The sequence below is a fragment of the Pezoporus occidentalis genome, unplaced genomic scaffold (genome assembly GCF_034315485.1).
Source record: "Pezoporus occidentalis ecotype Australia unplaced genomic scaffold, CSIRO_AGI_Poc_V1 ctg110, whole genome shotgun sequence".
Taxonomy (NCBI): domain Eukaryota; kingdom Metazoa; phylum Chordata; class Aves; order Psittaciformes; family Psittacidae; genus Pezoporus; species Pezoporus occidentalis.
In genome coordinates this window covers 1,605,155-1,622,030 of record NW_026912887.1, presented here as the reverse complement: position 1 = coordinate 1,622,030, position 16,876 = coordinate 1,605,155, and the positions used below count along the sequence as shown (strand labels likewise).

The 16,876-nt window shown below is 41.9% G+C and overlaps 1 long non-coding RNA gene across 2 annotated transcripts in view; it reads left to right on the top strand.

Annotated features, from left to right (window-relative positions):
• Positions 1 to 16,876, top strand: part of LOC134170561 (uncharacterized) — a 104,809-nt gene that overhangs the window by 81,092 nt on the left and 6,841 nt on the right. Inside the window, exon 5 of one of the 2 annotated variants that reach the window (XR_009967308.1) lies at positions 8,584 to 8,740. This is a non-coding gene — a long non-coding RNA (uncharacterized LOC134170561). Of the gene's footprint in view, positions 1 to 8,583; positions 9,343 to 16,876 lie in introns of those variants that run through there. The other variant, XR_009967307.1, reaches the window with a different exon arrangement.

Below are 16,876 nucleotides of genomic sequence, written 5' to 3'. Positions count from 1 at the left end.
ATAAGAGATCTGAGAATTCAAGCATGCTCAGCTCATGCATAATGTTGACTTAAATTGGCTCTCTAGAGGTGCAGGGAATTGCGTTTTTAGAATTTACACACTGATAGAGCAAATGTACTGGGCCCTGTAGGTTAAGGTCATAAATCAGAATCATTTAACTGCCTTTGAGTGATTGCTACAGACTATAATGGTTGGGAGAACTGGCTTCAGCTACAAGTGATTACTCTGCTTGGATTATTGAAATGCTACTCAATATTCATAAATCAGTGATCATTAATCCCCCAAATAGTTCCTGTCAGCTTTCTAAATAAATTTCCTACTGGCTAATTGAGATTGAAGGAGACTTGCATGCCCTGTTTCAGAATTAGGACAAACGAGCTGGTTTGCCTACCTAGGATCAGAACCACATCTAGGGGGGAAATTGAGCCATACTGAGTACATATGTGGCTGCTAAAATTGTCACATTTAAGCTGTTAACTGGAGAAGCCTTTCTTAGCACCTTTTACCCTCCTGAGTTCCAATGATTATAAAAAGACTTTGTGGCTTTTTTTTTGTGATAAAGTTATTTGCGTGCTACGCATCAGAAGTAGCTCAACTGTCAATCAGTGGCATTCATCACAGTGCAGGGGGGGCAAGCACTGAGAGACAAGGATCCGCAACCCTGGAACTGCACTGGTGTAAGCTGCTTGTCGTGGGCTCCTCAACACTTGAAAGGAATTAAAATTCAGAGCTTTGGTGTTGGGATATAATTGGAACATTTTAGCTCTGTAGAAGTTTTTATTAGCTGCACGTATTAGCTTAGTTAAATTCTATTTACTGCTCTAAATGTTTATACTTGAATGTGAGGAACTTTTTACAGATAACGCTGGTCTGTCTTACCTCCTGCTGCAGGAGATGTGGATTTATAGACTTCAGATAACCAGCTTTTTTGGAAGTGGAGTTTTGAACTGTGGAAGATCAGATTTGAAGGTTGTTTCTGTGGGTCCTACAGAAGGACCATGGTTTTTTAACAGCTGAGGGGTACAGCATGGTCCTTGTGAATACAATCATGTAAATGGCCCAGAGGTATCTGAAAACTGCCATCTAGGTGTCCCTGGCACATTCCATATGGTTGGCAGTTTGGAATCTGTGGACCAGCTTCTACCAAATGCTGAGCAGGAGGGGGGTTAAATTTGTCAGGTTCTTACCACTGGGCAGGGAGGAAAAGCCCCTCCTGCTTATGCACCCCACTAAGGAAGGTGGTAGTATGAGCTCGGCTTCTGTGGGCACTGGGGAAGCCACAAGGACTATATCCCACAGTGCTCACAGAACTCCTTGATTTTCAGTTGTCCTGTTGAAGTCACTTATGTTGTTGGAGAGCTTGTATGTTTTTCAAAACCATTAAGTGCTGCCCCTTTCTCATAGTTTCTCTCTTCACTCCTGTTCATTTATGTGCATGTTTCCTTTAAGAATAAAAAAAAAACCCAGTATTTAGTTGAAGGGCAATGGACAAAATACGATGGCATTTATAGGTGCTGCTGCTGGCAGTGTCTACTGCTTTGTCATGATGATGTACAATATCGAAAGTCACTGAGGAAAGGAGAGGTGCTGGAGCCTTGTAATTATCTCAGAATATCTCTTGTTAATAGGATTTATGAGAAGATGAGCTTGAGAGGAAGGATTTATTTTTTATCTTTTTTTTAATGCAAAACTTAAGCCAGAACTGATGTGTATCTAGATTCCTTTCCTATCAGGACTACCAGAGCTCTACGTAATAAGCTAATTGTATCAAAAAGCCATACTGAATTTGACACAGAGGAATTATTTTCAGAACATGTATAGGAGGATTAAAGTGTGCTTAAGAGTAAGTGTACTTCTGCTGCAATGTGTCCTTTTATTGCTGTCAACACTGACTCATATGTTAACTGAAGTCCTTTATCTCTAATTGCAGCTAGCAATGTCTTTAAAGCTGAGGATGCGATGAAGCACTTTGAGGAGAAAACCTCATCTTTTGTCTCTCCCTCATTGCTGTTCCACTTGCTCGATCTCCAGCCCAAACCCTACCTAGCTGGCTGCTGTGTTAAATTGTTGATGACCAGTTATGTCTGGGTGGAGCACACACCCTTGTCAACTACAGCAGCTGCACACTGAAACAAGCTTTTCAGTGCAGGCAGTCATGGCTGCAGTTCCTGTGCTGTTAACGCTTGTTTTCCTATTACATGTAGTTCACGATCCTAGAAACGTTCATCATTTATAGTGTGTTGTTACTTAATTGCTTTGCTCGGTGTTACAGTTTGGTTAGTGGTAAATTGTAAATACTCTGTAATCTCTCTTGGGCTTCCCGAGTCAGGGAATGACAAGTGTGTTCACACAGGTGGCTCCTTCAGGCTCAGTTGGGAAGTGCTGCTCTGCTGGTAGGATTAGTGGCACAGCCTTGGAGTGGGGAAGCATCTCCTAGTGTACCTTGTGCTGGCAGTGGATTTAACTTACTGCTGTTGTGTAGCCCCCCCAGACAGCTCAGATTTCCACTAGACACTGCCCACATTTAGATGAAAAAGTTGCTCTTCAGTTTACGATTTAAATGCAAAACATTTTTCGTGCTGCTTTGCCAGCACTTCCTTCTAGTGCTGTGAAGAGTGATTGTGAAATGATAAATAGCCAAACCTTATCATGTCTTGTTAATAGTGTAATCCCATTGTCATGTCACATCCTCTCATCTTGATCCAAATTTTGTCTGCTGATGTAATTACATTTTTCATTTGTTCCTGGCAGATCTCTCCTCTTGGAGTCACTGGGCTGGCTCTTGAGACTGCTGAGGTGGAATGATCCATACGGTTCCTAGTGGCTTTAAACAGAAACATCTGTCAGAAACAAGCAATTTGGTGGCTGAGTTTAGCGTTTAGTAAAGTTGCATCTGACAGCACTGCTCTTGCTTCTGAGTGACTTCAGTCAGTGAGAACAGCTATTAGGGGCTGTGAGGTCAGCAGAGATCACCTGTCGCTAGCAGGGTCTCTAGAAGGCACCATGCTCTCTGGTAACCTGCACTTGAAAACTGAAAGTTCACACAGACAATGCTGACGCATTTCCATTCTTTGGTCATGTTTCCTTCCCTTTGTTGGAGAGGAGACTTCAGCAACCATATCTTCATTTTCATCTTGCTGTCTGAAGATCAGCTTTATTTTATTTTACAGTCATTGGGGACCGACGCTGAAGCGTAAAGCTATGAGTTTAAATACTGTCCTGAACAATCTCCTGTAAATTAGAGTCTAATTTAACCCGTCTTGGAAGGAGTATATATGTAGTGTATGTATGAAAACTACATATGTATACACACATATATAAATAAAACCAACTGCCTCTTTCCTTTTATCATCATAGGTTGCTTTGTGCCAGCCATCCTTAAGCAGTATAGTTTTGAAAGAAAAGTTTAAGCCATTGACAGCATTCTTAAATCAAAGAGAGTGGCATTGAGGCAGTGAGACAGGGGAGATTGTCAGTGTGTGTTTCTTCCTTGGGCCACATGTCCTCAGAGAACAGCAGGAGTCACTAGGCAAGGGTCTTTAGCTTGTGGATTTGTCAGATCAAATTGTGGTCACAGGCCTGCTCATGAACCTGCAAGGAAATGCAGACACCACAATTCCATTGTAATCCTGTTTGCTGCAGATGGATCACACAACATCACAGTCATCTGCTGGGACAGCAGCTTTCCCAGGCTTGTGGTGGCTCCAGCACTGCTCATGGAGAGCTGTGCAAGCTCCTGCTGTGTGCTGCCATGCAAGGAAGACCAAAATGCTGCTCTCCTGAGGCTGAGACATGAACCAATGTACAGCCTGCTGAGGGCAGAGAAAGTAGCTGTGTGCCCACACATTGCCTTCACAGGGCAGTTATCTACAGGAGGGCATTTGGTGAGGCAGCTGGTGTGAGATTGACAACACTGCTGTCAAAATTCTGAGTTTAGCTTTGCTTATCTAAGTAGTCTGCTGCTGTGTGTTGGGGGAGTACTGTTGTCTTGTATCTCCCACTACATAAAGGCAGGGTAAATTAAAATTGGTTGTATCAGAAGTCTAGTGTCTCCATGAAATGCTAGGGGTTCAGGAACCTGTCAGCTGCCGTGGGGCTGCCTGCCCCTGTCTGTGCACAACCAGGCGATGCATCTCCATGTGTGTGGCAGGTCAGGCCTCCACATTGTACCTGCTGCCAGGCTGGAAGTGCTGGTGTAGACTGAGGTGATTGTGGGGCCTTTCCTTTGCACCAGGGCTGGGAGCCTGAGCTGGGTGACGGACCCATGGGTGGAGGCAGTACTGGGTGCTTCTACTTTCCTATGGCAGGCCTGTGCTGGGGCAGAGCTGTGCCTGTAGGACCCCAGCTGAGGGATTTCTCCACTTTCTGATGCTTCAGCTCGCTATCAGTTGATTCCTGTTGTTTGATCGCCTTGGAACACAAGTCCTCACAATCCTGCACTGATCCTCTATTTAAAATGAATAAAAATACACAAATCCTTGGCTTGTTTTATTATGAAGTTAAGTCTTTTCTGCCTATGAGTGGTGCTGCTTGGAGTGATGTATAAAGCACATCCAGTTTATTCTGATCCTCAGTATCTGCTCCAGATTCATGGGTAGTGTGTTGCTGTACTTAGCAAATATTTCCTGCAGAGCATGTGGATTTTGGAGATAACAGCAATGTGTGAAGCAAAAGCATGCAGTTAGTTATCTTAGCTTTACTTTGCAGGGAAGCTTAGGTGTAGCTTAACTGTGATCCTTAAACATTCCTGCTCCAACTCACAAAGCTGGAACGTTATCATTGGAAAATGGGAACCACGTTTTGTTTTGGTTCTGTTCTGTCTCATGCAGTACTTGGATTAGTCTCTGCAAAGATAAAATCACTTTGAGTTGAGGTACCTTGAGTTACAAAGAATCAATTTTGAATGAAAATGATCAAATGTTTTAATGGAAGTAATAGAATTGATCCAAATGTTTTTGGTGAGTAAGGTTTTCAGTAAGAAGTTTACATGCTGTGCAGGTCATACAAATGCCCACCTTCCAGTTGTGCATCCAGTCACACAAAGACCCCAGGTTTGACTTAGATGATCTCTACTTACCAAGAAGCTCAGTTACTCTTTCCCTATGTGTTTCAGCCCAGGCAGTGGTTTTTATGTTGTTCTTGACTAATTAGGCATATTATGTCTAATCTTTTGTGGCTGTTATGAAAAAGGGGAGGAGAACTGGTGGATAACAGAGGTTCAATATCAGCTCCTCTTTAAAAGTCCAATTATCACTCATGGGAGACTGCACAGGCACAAAAAGCAGATGTTATTTTAATGTTTAAATCGATAAAGCTGCCTTGTTTTTTCTGGTGTTTTTCCAGTATTGATGTGATTTGTAAAAGGATGCTGTTTTCAAAAAGACTATCTTGGGTGTTCAGTAGGAAGGATGGATCAATTTCCTTAGGAAGATTCTGAAGGAGTATAAAACAAACAGATATGATTAGTGATTCTGCAACCCAAGATTAATCTGAGTATTGATGGTTTCCAATTGGGGGGGGTGTGTGTGGGGTGTGTGTATGCTTATAGAATCTGTGTAGCCAGCTGTGAGCTGTGCTCTGGTTAAACATAGCTGGCCCCAGTTGAATGAGAAAGGCCTGGGAAATCCAGAGTTCAGGATGGTCCACCCAGTCATTCCTTCTGACTTGAGACTTTCTGCTCAAACTTTACCTTATTTGGGGAGAGGGAATTAAATAATATTACTATTAAAGAATCAGGGTATTGAGGAATAGGGGGAAAAAAACCTTAACCTCTTATAATTAATTTTTCTCTTGATTATGCTTGATGGCATATTTGGCTGTAGGGCAGCAAGCCACCCTCAGAAAGAAAAGGAGAAAGAGCATCTGTATAGACGACCTCCCAGGGTGAGTGTGTGGGGAGTAGCTGTTCCAGTACAAGGGACTATAATGATTATATTTCTGAAATGATTGAGATAATAAATGTTGATATGTAAAAAGAAATGATCCTTTTTTATTGGCTCATTGAGGCAGGCTGTAATTTTTTTTGATCAAGCTCTGATCAGAAATTGAAGTGACATATGGAATCCGAATAGAAATACAGCTCTGTGGAATACTTTGTCAGTAGGAAAAAATTGCATATGATCAAGCTGCTGAATTTTTGGCATCGATTACAACACCATCTTGTGAGCACTGGTGAGAGACATGCCCAGGTTTCAGCAGTGTTGTGCTCTGAATGAATGGAGAATCTCACATAACTGCATTTCCCTTTTCTGTTCCAAGTATGTGTGGGGGTATTCTGCAGGGTTTGTATTAAATTGAATTGTAATCAGATACAGTCACTATTTAGCTGCCTGGAAAGATAATTCCTAAGAATGAGAAATTAGGGTGAAATTAATTCTTCTGGAAATTTAGAGCTCTTCAGCCTACCAGATTCTTCGGGATGTTTCACATCTCGGTTCCAGTGCACATTTGAGAAGTACAGGTATCCTCCAGCCCAGAGCCAGGCCCCAGGAGATGCTGAGTTCTGATCTCCCCTGGCTGCAGCCTATGGTAAGGGGTGTTATACTTTTTTAGAGAGCACAAAGCCAAACCCTGAAGATCTTGCAGCCTGCCTAGGTCTGTGGTTGATAAAATAAAAGCCTTGATGTCACACAGTTCCACCTTGACTAGGATTTTTGATTGAAATTCTGCTGCATCCTGCGATATGCTCCGTGCTGGCACGTTCCACAGTGGAGGATCGTAGTGGGCTGGATGGTGTTCAATGCCTGTGTGAACACCTACACCCAGACTGACCTCTCAGGAATGTGCTAATCTAAATGAGCCCTCCAGCCCTTTCCTATTTGTAATACTTGCTGTAACTGCTTTTCTATTCTGGTTTAAACCAGGTTTTAAATTCTCGATTCCTCCAGCGGTGATAAACCATGAGAAGCTGGGCTCAAGCTGAACACCCTCTGGTCAGGTTAAGGAAGTTTAATCACTGCCCTTCATTGTGCTCCAGCTGCAGCCCTATGGAAGTCTGATCCTGTTGCTTTGGAATACTTATTAACTGGATTAAATCTGTGTAGACACTTCACCTATCTTATTCAGAGTAAAGTTGCTGTTCAGCTGCTGACTGTAAGAAGGTCGTTGTTGCACACCTTGATACACAGACACAGGACAAGGGGTTGTAAATACTAAGAAGGAGCAGACTGACGAGTTACAGAGGAAAGTACAAGTAGTTTAAGGTAGGATGGTTATGTGAAATGGGAGTAGCAGTTGTCTGTATATCAGCATTTTTTTATCTATTTGATTGGAACCTGAGGAGATTCTTGCTGTGTCCCTCATGGTATGATTTCTGGACATCTCATCCTCTGTTACTATGTGATGTTCTTTTGAAGTAAACTCAGTCAGCATCACATCAAGTAGAGCTCTATTTTGTTCCTCTGGTTGATGAGAGCCTCCTGCCCCTGTTTGTTCCCGCACCCATGGCACAGATTGCCATCATGTCAAAACAGGTCTGAGTTCTCACTGATCTGGGTCAGAAAATAACCCAAACCCTTTATTTTGCAGTTCTTAAACTTGAAGTTTTCTCCCCAGAAGCTGTAACATCCTGGTGCCCCTGGAGGGGTTTTATAAACAAGCAAGAGCAGCTTATGCAAGAAAATGTTCTGCTGGGACTGGTCAGATTATTGTAAATTGAAACCACCTGAGATGGCTGACTGTCAGCAAGTGAAAACCTGAGATTGCACTGCGAGTTCTGCATCCTTAGCTGCTATGTAGTTGTACTTCGGGATCCTTCATGTGAGTCAGGGCCATGTATGTCACTTGAGCAACCTCAGGGTGGGCAGATGGACCAGCCCGAAGGAGTTAGCAGAAAGAATCCAGCAGATGGAGAAGCAGAGAGAAATGATGAAATGGAACTGGCCGATGTGTTAGTGGGTCCTCTTGGCACATCAGCAATCTCTTTGCCCTGAGTGGGCTCCCCAGGTCCGTGATCTTGCCTGCTAGTGAAGTTAATGCCAGTGAGAAGCAGGAGAACCCCAGAAATCAAGCAGAGCCCCAGAAACAAGCAAGCCTGTTGCCCCTTCAATCCCCTTTCTTAGTGTTAAGACCCCTTCTCTTTCAAGGTCGCTTCAGTCCAGAGGCTGCTGGTGGTTTATGGGGCACTGTTTTTCAAGGGGACTGATACTTTACAAAGCTGCTTTTTATTTTTTTCTTCATAGTCCGTAAAGCTCTTGCCAGTCTCTCTCTTCTAAGTTTGAAGTGCCATGTGCTCTGTGCTATTCCAAGCTTTTCTTTTGGCAAGGAGAGAAAGGCAGGCCTGTTATGCTGTAATAATAGTTGCCCTCATTCACTGAAGATGCCATGTGTTGTGGTTTCCAGCCAAACATATTTCTGATTGTGTGATACCTAAATCTACTACCCAATATTTTCCATGCTTTAGGTTTCAATAAAAGCCATTCCAAGTTGTGTGTATTCCAAACAGAGTGTGTAATCTCTTTATTATGCCTGGTCTGGCTTGCTGGGCACATGAATAAACCTGGCTGTGTGTCATGATGACTGTTTGTATTGCCTGACAATAATTGGAACAGAGTTAAATAAAATCAGTGTTTTGTCTTTCCTTAGATTGGACTCATCAGCAGATGGGGAATGCTGCCATTCTTTATTTCTGGCAAGGACCTGCGTGGCTGACAGACTCCTGCTACGATGGAAAGGGATGGCTCAATGAGGTTTAGGGAAGAACTAATAATATGTAATTTACTTCTGTCACACTTGGAATATGGTATGATTTGATCATTTTAAATGTATTTTTTTAATCTTAAAGGAACCTGCTTTATTACCTACCTCCTGCTTTGACATCTGTGTAGCAAAATGTGAGCGTTTGGAATATGCAAACTAAAATCAAAGTGTAGAATTCCCTTTGAAGCTTAGTTTCTAGCTCTCCCCCCTCCCCACCTTTTAATATTCTGCCTGCTGTAATTTTATTTCTCTGAAATTTTCAGTGTAATTGAAAGAGTGTTGAAGGAACAAAGCAAATATTTACATTGCACAAATGCCACTTGATGTGATTAGTTAAAAGCAGTCTCTTTAAAATTTAATGTGTGTATTAAACACGTGCATGCACACACAGAGAAGCCAGTGGAATGAATTCTGAGTTTCGAGAACCTAGAAGCTTCCAGGCTCTGGAGCACAGTGTCTGGAAAAATATTTTGGGCAGTCTGATCCTTAGGTTTTAAAGGAGAAAACCCATCTCTAACTCACTTCAGGATAGCAAAGCTAAAAGGCATTTAGAGACCTCTAGCGCTGCCTTCTGAGTTGATGTGTGTGGTCCTGTAAGGAACCTCCTCTTTAACCTTGGGTTTCTTTATCTAGCATATTATATGCTGGATAAGGGCCAATACATAAGCCTGGATAGGTTTGTTGTTTTATTTTTTGGTGGAGTTAAATGAGAAAAAACCTGTACTCAACTCTGTGCTGCCTGTCCCTGCCTGGTGCACAGGAACTGCTGGGACAACCGTCTGCTTCAAAGCAGGAGGAGAGCAGGGCTGGAGCTCTGGCTGCATTGTGCCTGATGCATGATACCTCGATGCAGTGCAAATGAAGCCAATATTCCTTGCTCAGGGCTATGTCTAGAGTAACCATGTAGCAATTTTTTTTCTGTGCTGCTAATGTAGCAGCTTATTGGATCTGTGTGTCTTACATGTTCATGGACCAGTTCAGATTGCAGGTACTGGAGCTGCTGCAGAGCTTTAGCAGATGGATAGCAGTCACACATTTCCTCTCCTCGTTTGCCTGAAGCTTAAGGAAGTGTTGCTTTTATCTGTTCTTTTTTATGTCTGAGGCAGAGATGAATGAGTAGGAGAGATGGGATAAAATATACAAGCTAACTCAGCCAAGTGATCTGAATTATAGGTCCTGGACACAGCAAAGGGATTGTTATTTAGGGACCAGCTAATGCTGGCAGACTGTCTGAAGAGAGGGATGGTGATTTTCATAGGAAGCTGAATTACTCTCCTTTATTTATGCATTTTTTTAATGAATTTGTTTAATGTTTTATGGCAAATTTAGATAAAGCAAACAAGCTGTTTGATTTTTCATCCTTTTGTTCTTTCCTTGATAACTTTACCAAGGATACTCTGATATGGAAATGCATATTTAACCATTCCCAGAGGAAATGAAATCACAGTAAATTGAATGAAGTCTTTCTAGCGTTGCTAGATCTCATGGTTTGTGCCAGACTCTTTCTCAGACCTTTGATGGATACAGTGCCATGGCTTTTCTAGCAGTGGGATTCTCAGACAACTTCTTGGTCTCTGTGGTTCAAGAGGTGGTGAAGCTGCAGCATCTCACCCCTGTGCTCCAGGGAGGCTGAATAACACATCAGTAATTGCTCCTCACTGTGGTCTTATTTGACCCATAAAAGGCCTTGAATAGAAAAGAAGGGGGAGCAGGACAGCTGGGTAGTATGAAAATAGAGCTGGATTCCTCCATGTGTTCTATCCAGGGAGATGCTGAAATGTCAGAGAAAGAATTGGACTTGTGGCTTTAACCCTAAAAGTAATGTTTTAAAGTGTTCAAGGCCAGGTTGGAAGCAGCTTGGAGTAGCCTGGTCTAGTGGAAGGTGTCCCTGCCCATGGCAGAGGGTTGGAAGTGGATGAGCTTTAAGGTCCCCCCTATTCCATGACTTAGGATTCCTGAAAACCTGCATCCCCCTGCCCCATACGTGCCATAGACACACATTGTGTTGCAGTTGTGATCCACCATCAAAATAGACATTTTTCATATGCTTTCATAACAGTATAATGTGCCTTCTGTGGAACTGAGGTGAGGGTCAAGTTTCACCAAACCTGATTTGTCAATTAGAGGAGGAAATAACATTTAAGCCATATCATAAAGGCTGATTTCATGTTACTGGTCCAGCACTGTAAATGCTGGATTAAAAGGTTATCTTTACAAAATTGTAGAGCACAGAGAAGGAGCCATGTAGTGTTTTTGTAACAGATGCCTCTTTTTCCTGTGATCGTCTTTTAATGTGGCTTTCAAAATTGCTCAGCAGTACAGTATTATTTAGCTTTGCTTTAAATGTTAAAACACATTTCTCTTTTTTCAGCCTAAAAGAGACATTTATATGGAATTAATCCACAAAATCACAAGTAAAGGACCATTAAGTGAGTATAATTCTGGGGGGGAAAGTGTGCTTTGAACATTGTTTCCATTATTCAGAATACATGAAGTTTCAGCCCAAATAGACATGAAAGACTATTGAGGAAACTTTGCAAATATGTGAAATTCTGACTTTTACTTTGCTTTTGCTAACTGTGTCGTGGTTAAGGAATAAAGGAAAATTGTGAAGAGGCTTTGCCATTGTAAGTGATATAACTATGACCCTGTCTTAACTATAGGCATGTGCAAAAGTTCATCGGTAGCCAGTAAATCCACTGAACTTTTAAAATAATGTTCTTTGATACATCAAACTGAAGGGAATAATGTGCTCTTGAAAGCAGAAGAAAACTTTGTGTGTTTGCCCAGTATTAATGACATGAGGTTGTGTTTCTGCTTCAAGATGAAATGATGCAATTGTGTCTCATGGAAAATAGTTTCTTATCGCTGCAGGTTTGTTAGATTTTACAAATCCCATGCTGCTTCCCGTTGATTTTGAAGGTAAGGTAATTATAGAGATGTGGAAGTGTAGCCTTACACCTCATGGAGCCCATCATTCAATAGCTGTTTCTGATGGGCTTTCTGGACAACTTTTGAACGTTTTCCTCTCTGCTGGTGTTGCTGGGGTTTGCTTTGTTCTAAACAAACCTGCTTACCCTGAGCACTGGGCAGCAGGCTTATTTCATACCATTTGCTGGAGATAATTATGTTCTTTCCAACCCTAATCATTCTATGATTCTGTGTTTTCCTTTATTAGGTGGGACTGCAGCAGTGCTCTACAATCAGGTAAGGGCCTTAGAAAAGGGCACTGTTTGAACCTTGGACACTTGTTCTTCTTCATGAACGTGTAAGGTGGGTCTGCTTTTGTGAATATTCAGCCTTAAATCTTTCCAGACTGGCTGCCATAAACTACAGCAAAACACCCTTTCCTCTGGGGTACAGTGTTCTAGCACATTTTGCCACTGATTTTATAGAGAGGGAAAGCTAATATTTTCTCTTTCCCTCACCTTTTTGTAAAGCAGGTGTTTGTGCTTTCTTGCACGACTGTTGGTTTTTAGTAGCTATTTTTTTTCCAACTGTGATAGTTTAAAAGAAAAAATGGGGAAGGGAATTATTATTGATTTCAATTCCTGCCACTGTTCTGTATTGACAGAGCAGACAAATACAATAAAAGAGGTGGAGGTGGTAAATCGGGGATGGCTTTTGTAATTGCCTGCTCATATCAGAAGGATTCTTGGCCTGACCTAATACATTCTTAATCTATCTTTACAATATGTGAATGTTGCTCACTTAAATGGATTTCAGCTGAAGCAGAATTCTCTAATTAGGCAGCAACACTAGAGAAATAGAGCATTATCTCCAGTTATTGAATTTTCAGGCAGCCTGTATTAGCAGTCATGCTTCTACCAGTTGGTCTTTAAACATGGAAATAATGCATCCAGAGATTATTGTTCAGAACTATTTTCAATAGTCTAATAGCTTTTTAATTTTTTTAAACAGCTTATGTTCATCAGCTGGAGCACAGGATAATCAGATTGACTCCATCAGCTCACTTATTTTGTCCCTCTTAGCTAATGACGGGCTGTATTCAGATATTAAACCAATGGGGAAGCTGTGATTTTATTATTTTTTGGTGGATAATCTTATAAGCAGTACCCCATGCAGTCAGTGAGTCAAGGTTGTGGGATTCTCTGGCAAGTAAAACAAGTCTTACAGGCTTTACATAAATGTGCAGAGTGGTTTGAGTGATTCTTGGTTACTTTGCTCTGTTGCGCTCTTGTAGACTCATCTATGTAGAGATGATACTGAGCAGTGTATGAGTTCTTCATGCTTTACCTACACCTTGGGAGGGTCTCTTTGCAGATGCTTTGGGAACAAGATGAAAGGGAGCTTATTTCTTCAGAGACATCACTTGTAGTCACCGAGCCCAGCTGTGATAGGGACGAAGGAGTAAGCGTGGGCTCTCTGGTTATCTAGCACTTCTGTTGTGAGACCAGGAGCATGTGCTTCATGGAAGGGTGAATGGAGAAAGCCAGTAACCTCCCCAGACACCTTTTCTTTGATGCAGCATCGCACAACTCCCTCTGACCTACGTCCCCTATGTAGACAAGCTCTCAATGTTAGCATCTCTCCAATGCAGATGAAATTTTCACTAATATTTATATGTTTCTGCCCTTGGCTGGAAGTACAACATTTTAAGTAACTTAATGCCTGGGTGTAATTGGGAAAAAGGTGTTTGCAGAGTGGTTTAGGATGTGCAGAGAGTATGGGGAGTTGGAGCTCTGTGTACAAGGCCCAAGGATTATGCACAGACATGCTCAAAGAAACAGGCGCTTCTCACCAAAGCCAACTGCCTCCTTTCAGTTCAGTGCCTGTTGCTGTGTGTAATCTTAGTGCATGCCAGCAGCTAAGAGACCTATTTGCCTGTGTCACTTCAGTGTATTTTAGTTGTTCGTGTGCCAGCATGGCACCTTGTTGCATATTTGCCTGAAACATTTGGGTCATTCTATAAGTTATACGATAGAGTTACCTTGGTATTTCCTTGGTTACAACTACAGGAGGTAGTAGTGCTTCAACAGCTCAAGGCTATTTTTCCTCTGCCAAATCTGGACTTTATGGGACAAGATTTGAACTGGAGGCTCAGGCATCATAAATGCAAGGCTTATAAAGAAGATCGACAAGGGTTTCCACCTCTGTCTTCTGTACCTGTAGTTTCTTCAAACAAACGCGGGTGGCAGTTCAAGCTAGGTAGCTGTTCACATTTGCAGCATCAAACAGCAAGCTGTCTTACAAGTTTCCCATAGGATCTCACAAACCCAGGCAGGTGAGTTGATCATAAGCATTGATTCTTTTTAACTACTGCCTAGGTAAGATTTTTCAGCTGGCAGATCTGGGCCACAGAACTAGAAAAAAACATTTCAACAACTTCAGCTATGCAATAAGGTGCTGCAAGTCTGTGCATGTTACACTTTTTAATGGTATTCTGAGTCTCAGCACTTCTGGAGTCCTGTGGTTGGTGTATTGCCCAAAAGCTGATAAATTAATGCCTTTATAAGTCAGATGTGGAGAAGTCTGGGGAATGCAAATACAGTGAGTGCATATGTGGAACCTCTGTGGTAGGTATGTAATATCTGTATGGTGATATCACAGAGTGAAAGATATTAGCAAATGAGGCAGTGTTCAATAAATATTGATCTTTGCAAGCCCTAATGTATGAAATCGGAAGAGTTAACACAAGCAAGGATGACTGTGCTGAAGGATAGTCGATGTGCATGTTAGCATTCAAACTCAGATATCCTTTGCTCTTTGAATAGGCCTGAGATAAATCCTTCCCCTATGGTCCTGTAGTACTCTGTAGTTAGATGAAGTACACTCAGTTCTGGAGGTATAAAACTTACTCTTTCCTCCTGAGTTTTGGGTTTGAGTCATCCTTTCTGGGTCAGCTTTTACAATAAAGCATAGCAGAACCATCAGTAGACTAAGGGTAACGTTTTGTCTCCACCCAGGTGTTCAATACCAGCATAGGAGTATCGGCATGACCCAGGGGTGTTGTATGAAAGGCTCTGTTTGGATCCCTGGACCAGCACTGGTCCAGTGACTGGTGCCAACTGACACAGGTGAGACTCAGTATTGGTTCTGTCTTACTACTACACTGGCTCAGAAGCTGGTTTGTTTTTTGCTGGCTATAGGATCTCCCCAGGGCTCTGTGCTGTGCAGTGAGAGGCATGTGCTGGCGCTGAACTTGCAGCATTGCTATGCTTGTGTGAAATTGTTGATGATAAGTATCTTCAAGATGCTGACATGACAGGAGACAGATGTATTCCAATCAGCTAATTTTTCCATGAAATCGATTTTCCATGGAAAAATACTCCATTTCATTGAAGTGCAGTGAATAAAAGTTAGTAATTTAAGTGTATCTTTTTCTTTTCTAAAAGAGTTGTTGGCTAAATATGCTTTGTTTTTCATACAGAAATCCCAGATGCCTGAAATGAGTTTGCATGTGAACAAAGGTTGCTTCAGTCCACCTTTTGCATCTGGTTCTGATTTGCTCTTAAGAGATGCTATAATTGTTTGCTGGGAATGTTCTCATCCATGGGAATACATAACTACAGTCTGGGCCATTTCAAGCTTAGGTACGGTCAAAGGTTTGAGGGAGGACAGTCAGGGAATAAAAGAATAACAAAGAAGCTCTGTTTTTCCAGGTTCTGAAATAAGGATGATAAAACCCTTACCTCCTTCTCCTTTGGTTTTAATTTTGGTTTGAACAGAAGAAGCTTGCAGCTGTCATATAACAGATGTGTTTTGCCAGCAGTCTTTAAGGCACTGCTGATTGCTCTGACATTGGCATGCCTGTTAACACAGTCCATGCTTTTGTATTTAGATGCACAGTGACCAGCAGACTTGCTACAGAACGATTAGTTCCTATTCTAGTAAGTGTTCAGTCCTCTCAAGATGAGTCAGGACGAACCAGAGCTTTGACTTTCATTTGCACACACAGTCTGCTCCCTTCTGAATCAAGAACTAGAGCAGCAAGGGCCCCTCTTTCTATTCCAGACAACAGGTACCAATAACTTTTTGAAAAGGATGAATCCTGTTTTCCAGATGTTTAAATTACAAGTTACTTGTTCTAAATGGTGTGAAAATGTGAAGCATTGAAATTTCCAGCAGAATGGGAATGCTGAAGGTTACTTCTGCAAATACATGGACTATTTGAATAAATAACCAGACTTCACCCAGTTCCTGGATGCTGAAAACCCAGAAGGCTGGGAGTCCTGGAGTCAGGCTTGACTACTGCCAGAAGGCTTTGAAGGAGCTGGAGACTTGAGAAGCAGTGGGGTGGCTGTAAATTCAAGGCAGTTTGCCTGATGATTTACCAAGTTGACAGGAAGCCTTGCAAACTTGGCTTGTGAACTTGCTAGTCAGTGAGCTTAGGGCTCAGGGTTTCTTTATCCCCAGGTTTCCATCAGCCTGCTGGGATGATTGCAGCACAGCTATGAGAAAATGAAGTAATTTTCCAATGGAAACCTGCCTGGGTTTCATCAGAATTTTAGCCAAATTAAGCAGCTAAGATGTTTTGATTAACTTGATTTTTTTTTTTTCTTTTTCCAAGTGGAAAATATTCCACTGGAAAGTTTCTGAATGGCCACAAGGACCTGGGCCTCTTGTTACAGCTCAGTGGTGGTTGCTGGTTGTTTCAGTGTATTTGCTTGAGACGATCTGGATAATGCAGACATCATGACTCTGTCCTCAGTCACAAGAGGAAAACCTTTTACAAAAATCCATCATGTAGTTCATGAAATGAACTGTTACTGCGAATCAGAAGAAACATGCTGTAAACTGCTTTGCTGTCTCATAAATGTGAGTGATTTATTTAGCGTGGACTTTTTCTTAAGTTCTAAATATAAGGAGATTACAAAAATGTGTACAAATTTGTGTGTTCAGTGGAACTTCCATACAGTGAATGTTAGTCAACTATTCTTGCCTTAGGATGAGTCCTGGTACCCCATTAATGGACAGGAAAATGATACAAAAAAAAGTTTGTTCTTCATGTTGTGCTTCATATATATATCCTTCAATTCCTGCTCACTGGGACAGAAGCACTAACTGATGTACTCCCTGTGCAACTTAAATGCTGGCCACCAGTTGTGCTCCTCTTGAGGAGAGAAAGATTCCTGGGAGAGATCTGGGGAAGAGGGAGCTCCAGATACGAACAGTGGCTACTTGCTTCACAAGGGCTTACCACATCTATAGTGTGCTG